General features: G+C 58.4%; 1 protein-coding gene and 1 pseudogene across 1 annotated transcript in view; both read right to left on the reverse strand.

Moving 5' to 3' along the window:
• NOSIP (nitric oxide synthase interacting protein) overlaps positions 1 to 6,444 on the reverse strand; it is a 357,930-nt gene extending 351,486 nt beyond the window's left edge. Inside the window, exon 1 of the mRNA XM_073321844.1 lies at positions 6,430 to 6,444. The gene's annotated coding sequence lies outside the window, so the exon portion shown is untranslated. The remainder of the gene's footprint in view (positions 1 to 6,429) is intronic.
• LOC140901884 (olfactory receptor 1f45-like) lies at positions 5,825 to 7,466 on the reverse strand (annotated as a pseudogene).
• Between the last annotated feature and the right edge of the window lie 7,826 nt (positions 7,467 to 15,292).

Genomic DNA, 15,292 nt, shown 5'->3' on the forward strand with positions numbered 1-15,292 from the left:
CCCAGCTCACAGACCCCCCCCAGCCCTTCTCCTGGGGAGGGAATCCCCCAGCTCACAGACCCCCCGGGCCCCAGCCCTTCTCCCAAGGAGAGGATCCCCCAGCTCACAGACCCCCCTAGCCCTTCTCCTGGGGAGGGAATCCCCCAGCTCACAGACCCCCCGGGCCCCAGCCCTTCTCCCAGGGAGAGGATCCCCCAGCTCACAGACCCCCCCCAGCCCTTCTCCTGGGGAGGGGTTCCCCCAGCTCAGACACCCCCCACCCTTCTCCTGGGGAGGGAATCCCCCAGCTCCCAGACCCCCTGGGCCCCAGCCCTTCTCCCGGGGAGGGGATCCCCCAGCTCACAGACCCCCCCAGCCCTTCTCCTGGGGAGGGGATCCCCCCACATACTCAGGGATCAGCCCCATTAACCCAAGCAGAGCTACAGGGCACATTGATCTTAGTTGGGGATCTGGCCTTTCTCTCTCCCCCCCCACCCCACTGATTGACCCCTGGGGGTCCAGCCCAGACTCTCTAGGAGTCGTTCATTAAGTTGTTGACCAAGGTCTGGGCTGAATGTTCCCCCTGGAGAGGGTGAATCACCCGCCCCACCCTGATTCAATCAGCTGGGGCGGGGTGGAGGGGATGTCAGGGGATCCTCTTGGGGGGAAATCCTGCTAGTCCCAAGGGAAGGGCCAAGCTGCCTTCTCTGGCACGGCTGGGGAGCCAACAGGCCCCCCAAAGGGAGCTCCCCTAGAGAAATGAAACCAGGCCCAGCAAGGTGGGGGAAGATATATGAAGACCATATGGCCAGGGATTGAACCCAGGAGTCCTGGCTCCCAGGCCCCCCTGCTCTAACCCACCAGCCCCCACTCCCTCCTGGAGCTGGGGAGAGAACCCAGGAGTCCTAGCTCCCCCCCACCCCCCCCCGCAACCGCTTGCAGCCACTTCCCTCCCAAAGGAGAAGAGCCTTGGGCCGTCACCCCACCTCAGCTCCCAGAATCCCTGCAGGCCCTTTCTCTGCTGTGTCCCTCCCCCGATAGAGCCCCCCAAACTCAGCGCTGGGCACTGTGGGATAGCTACCAGAATGCACCTGGCTCACGCTAACCCCGGCTAAGGGCCAACAAATCCCCATCATACCCAGCTCCCTGCCTTGGCCCCAGTGCTGGGCTGGGGGGCTGACTGGAGGGGGGGGCAGATCCGGTGATGGGTGGGGTCAGATGGGCTGGGGTGCGGGGAGGCTCTGTGCTGGGGGGCGGACGGGCTGGGGTGGGGGCAGACAGTCTGTGACGGGGGGATCTCTGTGATGGGGAGCAGACAGGCTGTGTTGGGGGGATCTCTGTGATGGGGGGCAGACAGGCTGTGATGGGGGATCTCTGTGATGGGAGCAGAAAGGCTGAGTTTGGGGGATCTCTGTGATGGCAGGGGGGAGGGGGCAGACAGGCTGTGATGGGGGATCTCTGTGATGGGGGGCAGACAGGCTGAATTTGGGGGATCTCTGTGATGGCGGGGGCAGACAGGCTGTGTTGGGGGGATCTCTGTGATGGGGGCAGACAGGCTGAGTTGGGGGGATCTCTGTGATGGGGCAGACAGGCTGAGTTGGGGGGATCTCTGTGATGGGGCAGACAGTCTGTGATGGGGGATCTCTGTGATGGGGGCAGACAGGCTGAGTTTGGGGGATCTCTGTGATGGCGGGGGGAGGGGGCAGACAGGCTGTGATGGGGGATCTCTGTGATGGGGGCAGACAGGCTGAGTTTGGGGGGGATCTCTGTGATGGCGGGGGACACACAGTCTGTGATGGGGGATCTCTGTGATGGCGGGGGGCAGACAGGCTGTGATGGGGGAATCTCTGTAATGGGGGGGCAGACAGGCTGAGTTTGGGGGGATCTCTGTGATGGGGGCAGACAGGCTGAGTTTGGGGGGGGATTTCTGTGATGGCGGGGGACACACAGTCTGTGATGGGGGATCTCTGTGATGGCGGGGGGCAGACAGGCTGTGATGGGGGAATCTCTGTAATGGGGGGGCAGACAGGCTGAGTTTGGGGGGATCTCTGTGATGGTGGGGGGCACACAGTCTGTGATGGGGGATCTCTGTGATGGCGGGGGCAGACAGGCTGTGTTGGGGGAATCTCTGTGATGGGGGCAGACAGGCTGAGTTTGGGGGATCTCTGTGATGGCAGGGGAGAGGGGGCAGACAGGCTGTGTTGGGGGGATCTATGTGATGGGGGCAGACAGTCTGTGATGGGGGATCTCTGTGATGGCGGTGGGCAGACAGGCTGAGTTTGGGGGATCTCTGTGATGGCAGGGGGGAGGGGGCAGACAGGCTGAGTTTGGGGGGATCTCTGTGATGGCGAGGGGCACACAGTCTGTGATGGGGGATCTCTGTGATGGCGGGGGGCAGACAGGATGTGATGGGGGATCTCTGTAATGGGGGGGCAGACAGGCTGAGTTTGGGGGGATCTCTGTGATGGCGGGGGGGAGGGGGCAGACAGGCTGAGTTTGGGGGGATCTCTGTGATGGCGGGGGGGCAGACAGGCTGTGACTGGGGGATCTCTGTGATGGGCAGGGGGGAGGGGGCAGACAGGCTGGGGTGTGGAGTGGCTCCAGCGAGGGGGTGGGGGGGCCGATCTCTATTGTTCTCCCTGGGCCTTTGTCTCTATTTGCCTTTCCCCCCCCCCCCATCCCCCCAGCTCATTTGCAAACTAATCCAGCTCAGCCCTGGGCCCAGATTCCTGCATATCAGTGGGGCTCGAGGGGGGTGGGCAGGGCCCAGCAGGGAAGGGGAAATCTGCCCTAGAGAGAGACTAAAAACAGCTAAAAGCCCAGTTTGTTGCGGGGGAGGGGGAGCTGGTAGCCTGGACCAGGATGCCTGGGTTCTCTCCCACACTTTGAGAGGGGAGTCGGGTCCAGTGGGTTAGAGCTGGGGGTGCTGGGAGCCCGGACTCCTGGGTTCTCTCCCTGGCTCTGGGAGGGGAGTGGGGCCCAATGGGTTAGAGCTGGGGGTGCTGGGAGCCCGGACTCCTGGGTTCTCTCCCAAGCTGTGAGAGGGGGGTGGGGTCTGGTGGGTTAGAGCAGTTTACATTTGGGGGTGGCGGTTTCAGAGACTCCCTTGGGGTGAATATGGGGGGAGCTGGGTACAGGGGGTGGCTCTCCGTGGGGCAAAGGTCTGGGGGTTCAGTCTGAGCACCAGGAAAAAAGAGGCCCCGGTTGGAGTTCAGGGTGAATGTGGAGATTGGAGTGGGTGACAATTTGGGGCCTTGAGTGTAAGTTTGGGGTGAAGGTGAAATGGGGGGGTTCTCAGAAACGGAGGTTAAAATTAGGGCAGGGGGCTCAGTCTGAGTCTGGGGGCACAGGAGGGGACAAGTTTGGGGGGCTGGGACCTGAGTTTGGGAGTCTAGCATAGGGCTGGGAGCTGAGTTGGGGGGACAGGGGCTGAATTTGAGGGGGGCTGGGATGGGAGTTATTTTGGGGGGATGGGAGCTGAGTTTGGGGGGGTGGGAGCTGATGGGATGGGGTTGAATTTGAGGGTGACTAGGAAGGGGGTTATGTTGGGGACAGGACAGGAACTGAGTTGGCGGGACAGGGGATGAATTTGAAGGGGGCTGGGATGGGGGTTATTTTTGGGAGAATGGGGAATGAATTTGAGGGGGCTCAGATGGGGTTATGTTGGGGGGCAGGGCTTAAATTGATGGGTTATGTTGGGGCACAGAACAGAAGCTGAGTTGGACGGACAGGGGCTGAATTTGAGGGGGCTGGGATGGGGGGACGGGAGCTCAGTTGGGGGGAATGGGGAGGGAAGACAGTTTGTTTGGGGGGACTGAGTTTCGGGGGGCGGCAGGGGCTGAGTGTGGGGAGAAGACGCAGGAGGGGGGATGGGATCTGAGTTTGGGGGCCCAGGGCTTTGCTTGGGGTGATTTCTGAGGGTCCGGGGCTGGGTGCAGGGGCAGGCAGGGCGGGGGTCAAGCCTGGGGGGTCCCGCCCTAGCTGACTCCGGCTCCTGCTGGCCCCCGGCAGCTCTTTGCATGCCAATAGACGCCTGGAGCCAGGGGGCCCAGCCCTACACAATGGGCCATCTCCTGCCCTTTGATATGCGCAGCTTGGGGAGGGGGGACCCAGCCTCATGGCTGGGCGGGGTGGGGCTGTTAGACCTTTGGCCCAGAGATCTCGTCCTCTGTCCTCAGCCCCCACCCACCCCCTGACTGAGCCCCCAAACCTGCCCCCCCCCCCCCGAACTCACAGACTGCCACATCTGATACAGGGAGCCAGGACTCTCCCCGGGCTCTGGGAGGGGAGTGAGGGCTAGTGGTTAGAGCAGTGGGGGTTGGGAGCCAGGACTCCTGGGTTCTCTCCCCAGCTCTGGGAGGGGAGTGGGGTCTGGTGGGTTAGAGCAGGGGGGCTGGGAGCCAGGATTCCTGGGTTCTCTCCCCGGCTCTGGGAGGGGAGTGGGGTCTGGTGGGTTACAGCTGGGGTGGGGGCTGGGAGCCAGGACGCCTGGGTTCTGTCCTGGCTCTGGGAGGGGAACAGCGGTTAGAACAGGGGGAGCTGGGAGCCAGGACTCCTGGGTTCTCTCCCCAGCTTGGGGAGAGGCTGGAGAGAAGCGAGAGGCTTGTTCCGCTTCCCCCCAGGCCTTGGCCGGACGAGGTTGAGGTTTGATGCAAGGGTGCCGGGGGGCGGGGGGGACACCTCCCTGGGGGCACTGCCGGCCTCGGCCCGCGCGTGAGGTGCCTGTTCAGCCTGAACCGCCCGGGCCGTGACTCAGGCTACAGACGGTGCCAAAGCCCTTGACCGCGCTTTCATTACAAACCGATTTCAGTTCATCTGGAGTGACGCTCTTGTGTAGACACGGCCTTGTTCCTAGCCTGGCAAGTTAGAAAGGGTCGGGCGTGTACCGGGACCCAGCCGGTTCCCCACAACTAGAGAGAGCGGCGGCGTGAGTCAGCCAGGCTCTGCCCTCCTGGGGTGCCTCAGAACTGGCCCCCCCAGAGGGGAAAGGCACCATGTCCTGTTCCCCAGCCCCCGAGCCAGCCAGTCACCCTAAACCCACCCCTGCTGGTCCTCACGCCCCTCCCAGAGCCGGGGAGAGAACCCAGGTGTCCTGGCTCCCAGCCCCCCTGCTCTCATCCACTAGCCCCCACTCCCCTCCCAGAGTTGGGGAGAGTCCTGGTTCCCTGTATCAGGTGTGGCAGTCTGTGAGTTTAGGGGGCAGGTTTGGGGGCTCAGTCAGGGGGTGGGTGGGGGCTGAAGACAGAGGACGAGATCGCTAACCCTGCTCTAACCACTAGACCCCGCTCCCCTTCCAGAGCTAGGGAGAGAACCCAGGCGTCCTGGCTCCCAGCCCTCTCTGCTCTAACCACTAGACCCTGCTCCCCTCCCACCGAATCATTTTCAGAGTCTCAGCTTCCCAGGAGAGAGTCCCCGTCGTCCACCCCCCCCCCCCCACCCAGTATTCTTGTCAACCTCGTGAATGTTGCTTGGGAGCCGGTGGCGTGTCTTGGCAGACAAGCTCACTGGGGTGACGCTAGCAGTCCCAGCAAAGCTCTGGCTGCATAGACGAGCCCTGACTAGGGCCAGAATAAACTCTCAGCAAGGGCTGAGGAAAAGCAGAGTAACGGCTGAGTAAGGACAGAGCAAAGTCTGAGTGAGGGACGAGCAAAGTCGGATCAAGTCGAGTGAAGACCGGTGAAGCTCTGAGGAAGCACAGAGTAAACCTGGAGTGAATTCTCAGCGACCTCTGAGGAAGGATTGAGTCACGCCAGAGTAAATTGGGGAGGATGTAGCCCCACCTCAGTGGTCGTCGAAGGCCCCTGGACGTGTCAGAGCGTAACATCCGTGTACCCATCATATATATTCAATTGAACGTACTATGATCCAGCGGAGACCAGAGATTTCTGTCGGTAGGACAGCTCTTGTAATGACAACCGAGGGGGCGACCGAAGACTCGGTCCATGGACCGGAGATCAGTGGGCCTCCGAGAAACCAACCTGCGCAACAGTTTACGATCAGGAGTTTTGGCCAAGAGGCGGGAACGGCGCCGGCCCTGACTTCGGGAAGCGGCAAGAAAGAGGCGGAGAGATTTAATGTCGTGCCAAAGTTGAAAAGAAAAGGGATCGACACGCTCATGGCGAACCGCGACTCGGCAAGCTCCCGGAATTGAACTGGGGACGTGCCCTCTCAAGAGACCCGCCCTCTACCCACAGGGACTCACTCCCTCCAGAGACATGCCCCTTCACCCCACAGGGACATGGCTCCCCCCATTTACACCCCCTCAAGGGACACAGGCTCCATCCCCCCAGGGACACGCCCCCTCATTCCCCAAAGGGACACGCCCACTCAAGGAACACGCCCCTACCCTCAAAGGGACACACCCACTGAAGGGACACACCCCTCAACCCCAAAGGGACATGCCCCCTCATTCCCCAAAAGGACACACCCCCACATCACCTCACAGGCCATGTCCCTTTATCCCCCCACATGCATCACCCCCCAAAAGGACATGCCCCTCAGCCCCACAGAGACCCACCTCCTCCCCTATCCCAGCCCTAGCCCTCCCCCATTGCCCTTTGGCCCTACCTCTCCTGACCCCCTGCTCCAGCCCCACCACGCCCCCCTTAGCCTGTCTGGGCCCTGCCGCAGGGCGGCCTTTATGTCCTGGTTGCGCAGACAGTAGATGAAGGGGTTGAGCGTGGGGGTGACCACGGTGTACGTGACCGAGGCCAGCTTGTCCCCGTCCCCAGAGTAGCTGGAGAGGGACGGGAAGTAGACGCCGATGCGATGCCATAGAAGAGCCCCACCACAGCCAGGTGGGCACCGCAGGCCTTGCCGCGCCTCCCGGGCACCCGCAGCACGGCCCGGAGGATGCGGGCGTAGGAGAGGACGATGAGGAGGAAGGGCCTGATGAGGAGGACGCCCCCGCTCCAAGAAGCAGAGTGGCTCGTTGAGCCGCTTCTGGGAGCAGGCCAAGGCCACCAAGGGCTGGAAGTCGCAGAGGAAATGCGGGCGGAGAGCCGGGCCATCAGCAGGGAGTGGAGATGAGCCGGCAGCCAGGCAGTGCCCACCAGCGCCCGGCGCCGCAGAGGGCTCAGGAGGACGGCGTAGCGCAAGGGCCGGCAGAGGGCCAGGGAGCGGTCCCAGGCCATGACTGCCAGCAGGAAGTTCTCGGGGGTGGCAAAGGCCACCAAGAGGTACATCTGCACCAGACACCCGGTGTACGGGATGCCCTGGGGCCGGGCGCGCAGGTTGGCCAGCAGCTTGGGCATGGTGGTGGAGGTGAAGCAGACGTCCACCAGCGAGAGGTGGCTGAGGAAGAAATACATGGGGGAGCCGTGCCGGCGGGGGTCGGAGCGGGTCAGCAGCAGGATCTGTAGGTTGACCAGCAGGTTGAGGAGGTACATGCAGAGGAAGAGGGAGAAGAGCAGGTGCTCCTGGCCGGGGCGGCTGGAAAGCCCCAGCAGGAGGAAGTCAGGGTGGACACTGCCGTTGCTGCTGTCCATGGGCCTGATCAGGGAAAGAAATGGGGATACGGCTGAGAGTGTGGATGATGAATGAAAGGAGATCCATCCATTTGTCTAGCCAGCCACCCATCTGTTCATCCATCCATCCACTAATCTACACACAAATCCCTCCATCCCTCCATCCATCTGTCCACGAATCACCCCATCCATCCTTCCAACCCCCCCCACACCCCCATCCATCCATCCACTCTTCACCCTACCCATCCATCCATCCATCTGTTCATCCATCCACTCTTCACTCTAGCCATCCATCCACCCATCCATCCACCCATCCATCCATCTATTCACTAATCACCTCATCGATTCATCCATCCATGGATCACCCTGTCCGTCCATCAATCTATCTATTCACCCATCTACTGTTCACACTACCAATCTGTCTGTCCATCTATTCACCCATCCACTCTTCACACTACCCATCCATCCATCCATCCACTAATCATCCCATCCAGCCATCCATTAAATGTAGACATTTCTAAATCAGCAGGTCCAGATAACTTCCATCCAAGAGTTTTAAAAGAGCCAGCCAAGGAGTTCCCTGGACTGTTCAAGCTGATTTTTAATAAGTCTTGGAATGTTTGGGAAATTCCAGAAGACTGGAAGAAAGCCAATGTTGTGCCAACTGGTAAAAAAGGCAAATGGGACTACCCGGGTAATTGTAGGCCTGTAAATTGGACATCGATCCGGGGCAGGATAGTTGAGCAACTGACACAGGACTCAATTAATAAAGAATTAAAGGAGGGTAATGTAATTCATGTCAGTCACCATGGGTTTCTGAATAATACAGCTTGTCAGACGAACTCATGATCTTTTTTTGACGAGATTACAAGTTTGGTTCCTAACGGTAATTGCATGAAACCATCGCTTGAGATCTCTGTACGGTGTTTGACCTGGTATCGCGTGACGTTTGGATTAAAAAACTAGAAGGATATAAAATTAACTTACATGGCGTGTAACTGGCTAACTGATAGATCTGAGCATGTATCTGTGAACAGAGAATCCTCATCGAGCAAGTGGGTTTCCAGTGGGATCCTGCAGGGTCTGTGGCTTGTCCCTACGCCAGGTACCATCTTTATCAGTGAGCTGGAGGAAAGCAGAACCCTCCTGGATGAAGTCTGGAGATGACACAACGTTGGGGGAGGAGTAAATAAGAAGGAGGCCAGGTCGCTGATACAGAGCTGTCCGGATCACTTGGTAAACTGGGTGCGTGCAAAGAATAGGTGTTTTAATATAGCTAAATGTAATTGGGTCCATTTAGGAACAAGGGCAGCTGTCTGTCTTCTGGGAAGCAGCAGAATCCAGGGTGGGGGATAATCAACTGAACACACAAGCTCCCAGTGTGACTCTGGGGTCAAAAAAGCTAATGCAATCCTGGGATGTATAACCGGGCTTAGCACCTACTGGCAGCCAGTTCCCCCTCCCCACCAGCGCCTACCGCCATCAGCTGTTTCGCGGCATGCAGGAGGCTCTGGGAGGGAGGGGGAGGAGTGAGGAGGGGGTACCCTGGGGGAAGGGGGTGGAACTGGGTGGGAAGAGGTGGGGCAGGGGCAGGAAGAGAGGGCAGGGGTGGGGGCTTGAGGGAAGGGATGGGGTGGGGGCAGGCTCTGGGTTGGAGCAGGGGGTTGAGCACCCCCCCCCCCGCCCCGCCCCGCCCCAGAAGAAGCCGGTGCCTATGTAAACAGGGGAATTTCGAGTCGGTGCAGAGAGGTGATTTGACCTCTTGATTTGGCCCTGGTGCGACCGCTGCTGCGGATCCTGCATCCGGTTCTGATGCCCACAGTTCAGGAAGGATCTTAGTAAATTGGAGAGGGCTCAGAGAAGAGTCACAACAACGGTGAAGTGATCAGTAAACCTGCCTTTGAGTGAGAAAGGCCAGCAGTTCGGTCTATTTAGTGCAGCAAAGAAGGTGAAGGGGTGACTTGATCCCCGGGTAGAAATACCAACGCGTGGGAGGAAATATTTACTAATGGGCCCCCATCAGTCCAGCAGAGGAATGTGGATCCCCGTCCTATGGCTGGAGGTGGAAGCTGGACAAACTGAGTCTGGAAATAAATCATGAATTTTGAACAGTGAGGAACAATTTCCCAAGGGTCTTGGTTGCTTCACCATCATTGGCCATTTGGAAATCAAGGTGGGATTTTTTTCTGAAACCTCTGCCCTGGGAATTACGGTGGGGACGGGCTCTGGCCTGGGCTATACGGGGGGGCAGACTAGGTGACCACAACAGTCCCTTCTGGCCGTGGAATCTAGGAATTTAGGAATCCATCCCCTCCATCCATCCGCTAATCTACAAACAAACCATCCATCCCTCCATCCATCTAAATACTCCATCCCTCCATCCACCCAGCTATCTAGCCATCTAAATACTACATCCATCCCTCCATTCATCCATCTAAATACTCCATCCATCCACACACCCATCCATCCCTCCATCCATCTAGCCATCTAAATACTCCATCCACCCCTTCAGTGAGTGATAGCAACTGAGATCAGGGCCCCGTCGCGCCAGACGCTGCCCAGACCCCAACCGAGATCTGGGCCCCATCGCACTGGGCACTGCCCAGACCCACAGGAGAAGACAGTCCCTCCTTCAAAGCACAGGCAATCCCATTCGATATTGGGTGGGAGAGGGGAAAACGAGGCACAAAGAGCAGAAGTGGGTTCACTTAGGTCATGCAGCAGGTCAGTGACAGACCTGGGGAGAAAACCCAGGAGTCCTGACTCCCAGCCCTGCCCCCTTCCCCCGCCCCCCCCACTCTAACCACTAGACCCCCACTCCCCTCCCGGAGCAGAGGAGAGAACCCAGGAGTCCTGGCTCCCAGCCCTCCCCCCACTAGATCCCACTCTCCATGATGAGTGGAAGTCCCTGAACCTTTTTGCTTTGCCCCATTGAGTATTTCTGCCCCCTCCATCCCATCCCCCCACTACTGGATTCCCGTCCCCACCCCCCGCCCCTGGGGCTGCACTTAGGGGGGACGGCCACTGGGTGGCAGCACTAGCCTAACAATGTGACCAAGCCAGGTGTGTGTGTGGTGGGGGCATATCTCTGATGACCCAGTGTCCAGGGCTGCGGGCTGGGTCCAGGCTCCCCAAGCCTGTGAGGGGGCTGGCGTGGGGTTGGCTCAGCCGGTTGGAGCCGTGGGGAACTGACGGTTGGCCCCAGGCTGGGTTTACGGAGGAGAGACCCTGTCGCACTAACTTGGAATCGTCTGGAGATGAGATTCCAAGTCCAGTTACTCAAGGGGACGGCCCTGATGATGTCCGAGACTTAGACGTCTGTGAGGATATTGACTTGGTCCCGCGATTAAAAGAACCTGGAAGGATATGAAATAAACACACACCCCGCCCCATTCAATGGGTTTAAAAACTGGCTAACTGATAGATCTCAAAATGTGACTGTCAACAGGAATCGTCGTCGTGTGGGCGTGTTTCCAGCCGTGGGTCTCAGCCCAGGGATGCTGGAAAATATTTGAGGGTCATGGGGGGGACAATCAGCCGAATGGGAGATCACAGTGCGACGCTGGGACCAGATGAGCTAATGCCATCCTGGGATGTATAACCAGGGGAATTGCGAGTCGGAGCAGAGCGGGGATTTGACCTCTGGATTTGGCCCTGGTGCGGCTGCTGCTGCGATCCTGCCTCCGTTTCCGGTGGCCACCTTTCAAGAAGGACGTTGATCAGCCGGGGAGCGGTCAGAGAAGAGCCCCGAGAATGATTTAAAGGGCTGGAAACGCTGCCTGAGAGCGAGAGACACCAGGAGCTCCCCCTATTGAGCTGAACAAAGAGAAGGTGAAGAGGTGACTGGATCCCGTCTGTACGTACTGACGTGGGGAACAACGATTTAATAGTGGTGGCTGAGCCCAATCCAAAGGGCTGGAAGTTGAATCTGGACAAGTTCAGACGGGAAGTAAGGCATCCGTTGTTAGCGGCGAGCGGCATGAGCCCTGGGGATAATTTCCCCCGGGGCGCGGTGGGTTCTCCATCACTGGCCGTTTTTCTTGGGGTGACTGTGGGGGACACTCTGTGGCCTGCATGAATCCTGAAATCTGCTAAAGGGGCCTCTCTCTCTCTCTCTCTTTCTCTCCCAGGGGTCTGTACTGGGACGAGCACCGTTCAACGTACTCATCAATGATCTGGAAAAAGGGGTGAACAGCGAGGTGGCAACATTTGCAAATGATTCAAAACTACTCAGGATAGTTAAGTCCCAGGCAGACGGCGAAGAGCTACAAAGGGATCCCTCAACACTGGGTGACGGGGCAACAACATGGCAGATGAAATTCAATGTTGATGAATGCCAAGTGATGCCCATCGGAAAACAGAATCCCGACCACACGTACACAATGATGGGGTCTGAATTAGCTGTTCCCACTCAAAGATCTTGGGGTCGTCGTGGAGAGCTCTCTGCAAACATCCACTCAGCGTGCCGCGGCATCAAAAAAGCGACCAGAGCGGTGGGAACCATCAAGAAAGGGAGAGAGAATAAGACAGAAAATATCCTATTGCCTCTATGTAAATCAGGGGGAGGGATAGCTCAGTGGTTTGAGCCTTAGAATCATAGAATCATAGAATATCAGGGTTGGAAGGGACCCCAGAAGGTCATCTAGTCCAACCCCCTGCTCAAAGCAGGACCAATTCCCAGTTAAATCATCCCAGCCAGGGCTTTGTCAAGCCTGACCTTAAAAACCTCTAAGGAAGGAGATTGGCCTGCTAAACCCCTTGAGGGGGCCATTTAGGGATCTGGGGCAAAAATTGGGGATCGGCCCTGCAGGGGGTTGGACTAGATACCTCCTTAGGTCCCTTCCAACCCTGATATTCTATGATTCTATGTAAATCCCGTCCGCCCCCAGCTTGAACAAGATATATAGGAGTTGGGAAAGGTTCAGAAAAGGGCGATAAAAATGATGAGGGGTATGGAACAGCTTCTGTATGAGGAGAGATTAATAAGAGTGGGGCTTTTCAGTGGGGTCTCTGCTCAGGCCGCGGGAGGGGTTCGAACCACCTCCCGGGGCGGTGCCCTCCACCCACAGGCTGTCTACAGAGTTGTGACACGGTGGGACCAGTCTGTAATAGCGTTGGGATGCCGCCTCAGTTTCCCTCTGGGTGTTGTGTTGCTGGCCAGCGGGCGAAGGGGGGGAAGGGTTAAGTCTGCCCCTGGGTTGGCGCGGGAGCCAGGAGCGGGGGCTGCCGCCTGGCTGTCTGGGGCCCAACCAGCGGGTTGTTGAGGAAGTCCGGGGATGGGACAGGGATGAAGGGCTGGGCTGGACGACGAGGACCAAGAGACACGGGGCCACCAGCGTGCGGCTGGGAGATGCTCTGACATGGCTGGCCGAGGCTTTAACCTTCTTGCTTCTCTTTGAGCCACACTACCCCCGAGGCTGCATGCCAGGGGCCAGCAAACCCGGCTCTGGTTGGAAAAGGCGGGGGGGGGTTGCAGCAAATCCTGGGGTGCCTGTGTCCCTGGAGGGGGGTAACCAGCTCTACCAGGGGTCTGTCTCAGCTGGACACGCCAGGCAGAGCTGCCGGGGTGGAGCAGGAGGCCCGGAGCCCGGGGGCTCAGTCTCAGAGGCGGGGAGGCCGCGGGGCCGACCCTGAAGGAGGAGTGGGCCCCATTTTGGGGGGCTGGCACATTGCTGGGGTTCTGCCGAGAGCTGTGGAGTCAGAGCATCCGGCCTGGGGACAAGGGGCTTGGGCTGGCCAGGGTGTGGGGCTGCCAATGGGAATCAGGTCAGCAGCGGAGCCGAGGTTTGGAAAATGCCAGGAGCAACTCGGTGTTGGACTCTGGCAACCTGTCCCGGGCTCTTGGGGTGGTGGGGAGCAGTGGGGTCTTGTGGTCAGAGCGGGGGGGGCCAGGAGCCAGGACGCCTGGGTTCTCTGCCCAGCTCTGGGAGGGGAGTGGGGTCTGGTGGTTAGAGCAGCGGGGAAGGCCGGGTGGGAGTCAATGTCATAGAATCATAGAATCATAGAACATCAGGGTTGGAAGGGACCCCAGAAGGTCATCTAGTCCAACCCCCTGCTCGAAGCAGGACCAATTCCCAGTTAAATCATCCCAGCCAGGGCTTTGTCAAGCCTGACCTTAAAAACCTCTAAGGAAGGAGATTCCACCACCTCCCTAGGTAACGCATTCCAGTGTTTCACCACCCTCTTAGTGAAAAAGTTTTTCCTAATATCCAACCTAAACCTCCCCCACTGCAACTTGAGACCATTACTCCTCGTTCTGTCATCTGCTACCATTGAGAACAGTCTAGAGCCATCCTCTTTGGAACCCCCTTTCAGGTAGTTGAAAGCAGCTATCAAATCCCCCCTCATTCTTCTCTTCTGCAGACTAAACAATCCCAGCTCCCTCAGCCTCTCCTCATAAGTCATGTGTTCCAGTCCCCTAATCATTTTTGTTGCCCTTCGCTGGACTCTCTCCAATTTCTCCACATCCTTCTTGTAGTGTGGGGCCCAAAACTGGACACAGTACTCCAGATGAGGCCTCACCAATGTCGAATAGAGGGGAATGATCACATCCCTCGATCTGCTCGCTATGCCCCTACTTATACATCCCAAAATGACATTGGCCTTCTTGGCAACAAGGGCACACTGTTGACTCATATCCAGCTTCTCGTCCACTGTCACCCCTAGGTCCTTTTCCGCAGAACTGCTGCCGAGCCATTCGGCCCCTAGTCTGTAGCGGTGCATTGGGTTCTTCCGTCCTAAGTGCAGGACCCTGCACTTATCCTTATTGAACCTCATCAGCTTTCTTTTGGCCCAATCCTCCAATTTGTCTAGGTCCTTCTGTATCCTATCCCTGCCCTCCAGCGTATCTACCACTCCTCCCAGTTTAGTATCATCCACAAATTTGCTGAGAGTGCAATCTACACCATCCTCCAGATCATGTCATAGTGGAGTGACCCACAACTGATGCCAGGAGATAGACCCTCCATGCTGATCCGAAGCCCCCTGCCCCCGACCCTCTGCTTACCTGATTTCAGATTCTCCGCTGCGTGGCGGGGCTTGGCCAGCATTCTCGGGGCAGGGGGAGTGGCGGTGGGGGGGAATCACTGGGGCCCGGATCTCTCACCCTGCAGAGGAGCAAAGAGCCAGGCTGGGTGGCCAGTGGGGGTATTTCACTCCGTTCCAGCCCCTCCCAAAACCAGGCAGACAAGTCCTGATTGGTGCCTTGGGAGCTCCCTGTTCCCCCGAGCTGGGGAGGCCTTAATGAGGTCTCAGGAGGGGCTGGAGTCCTCTCCCGCCCACTTCCCAGCAGCCCTGGACCCCGGCACTCTGCCCCAGGATGTTCCCCCAGTGGGCTCCCACCGTCAACTCAGAAGCCCCCAAACCTCTGAGGTTGGCAGAAGATGCCAGGAGCTTTAGCTTCTGAATCCTCATTCATGTCAGGGTCCATTCTGGGCTTTAGGCTCCAAGCCTTGGAGGGCAGCCCCATGTACAGGTCCCAGTGCTCCTTCCTCCTCCAGGTAAGTCTACATTTCGAGCTGGAGAGACACACCCACTCCAGCCCGCCTCGAACTGGCACTCACAGCGCCAGCTCCAAGTGTGGTTCTCCTCCTCAGTCATCATGCATTTCCTGACCGGTCCTCAGCTCCAGAGCTCACGGTTCTAGGTCCCTCAAGCCCCATGTTCTAGATCCCCAATGTTGGATTACTTTCCATTGAATAAATGGGCCCAGAGATGTGACCCTGTTAAAATTCCTTTTAAACTTTTATGGAAGATACAGGTTCTAGGTCCCTGACAAGGTTCTAGGTCCCTCAAGCCCCAAGTTCTAGATCCCCAATGCTGGAGTAATTTCCATGGAATAAATGGGC

The sequence above is a fragment of the Lepidochelys kempii genome, chromosome 23 (genome assembly GCF_965140265.1).
Source record: "Lepidochelys kempii isolate rLepKem1 chromosome 23, rLepKem1.hap2, whole genome shotgun sequence".
Taxonomy (NCBI): domain Eukaryota; kingdom Metazoa; phylum Chordata; order Testudines; family Cheloniidae; genus Lepidochelys; species Lepidochelys kempii.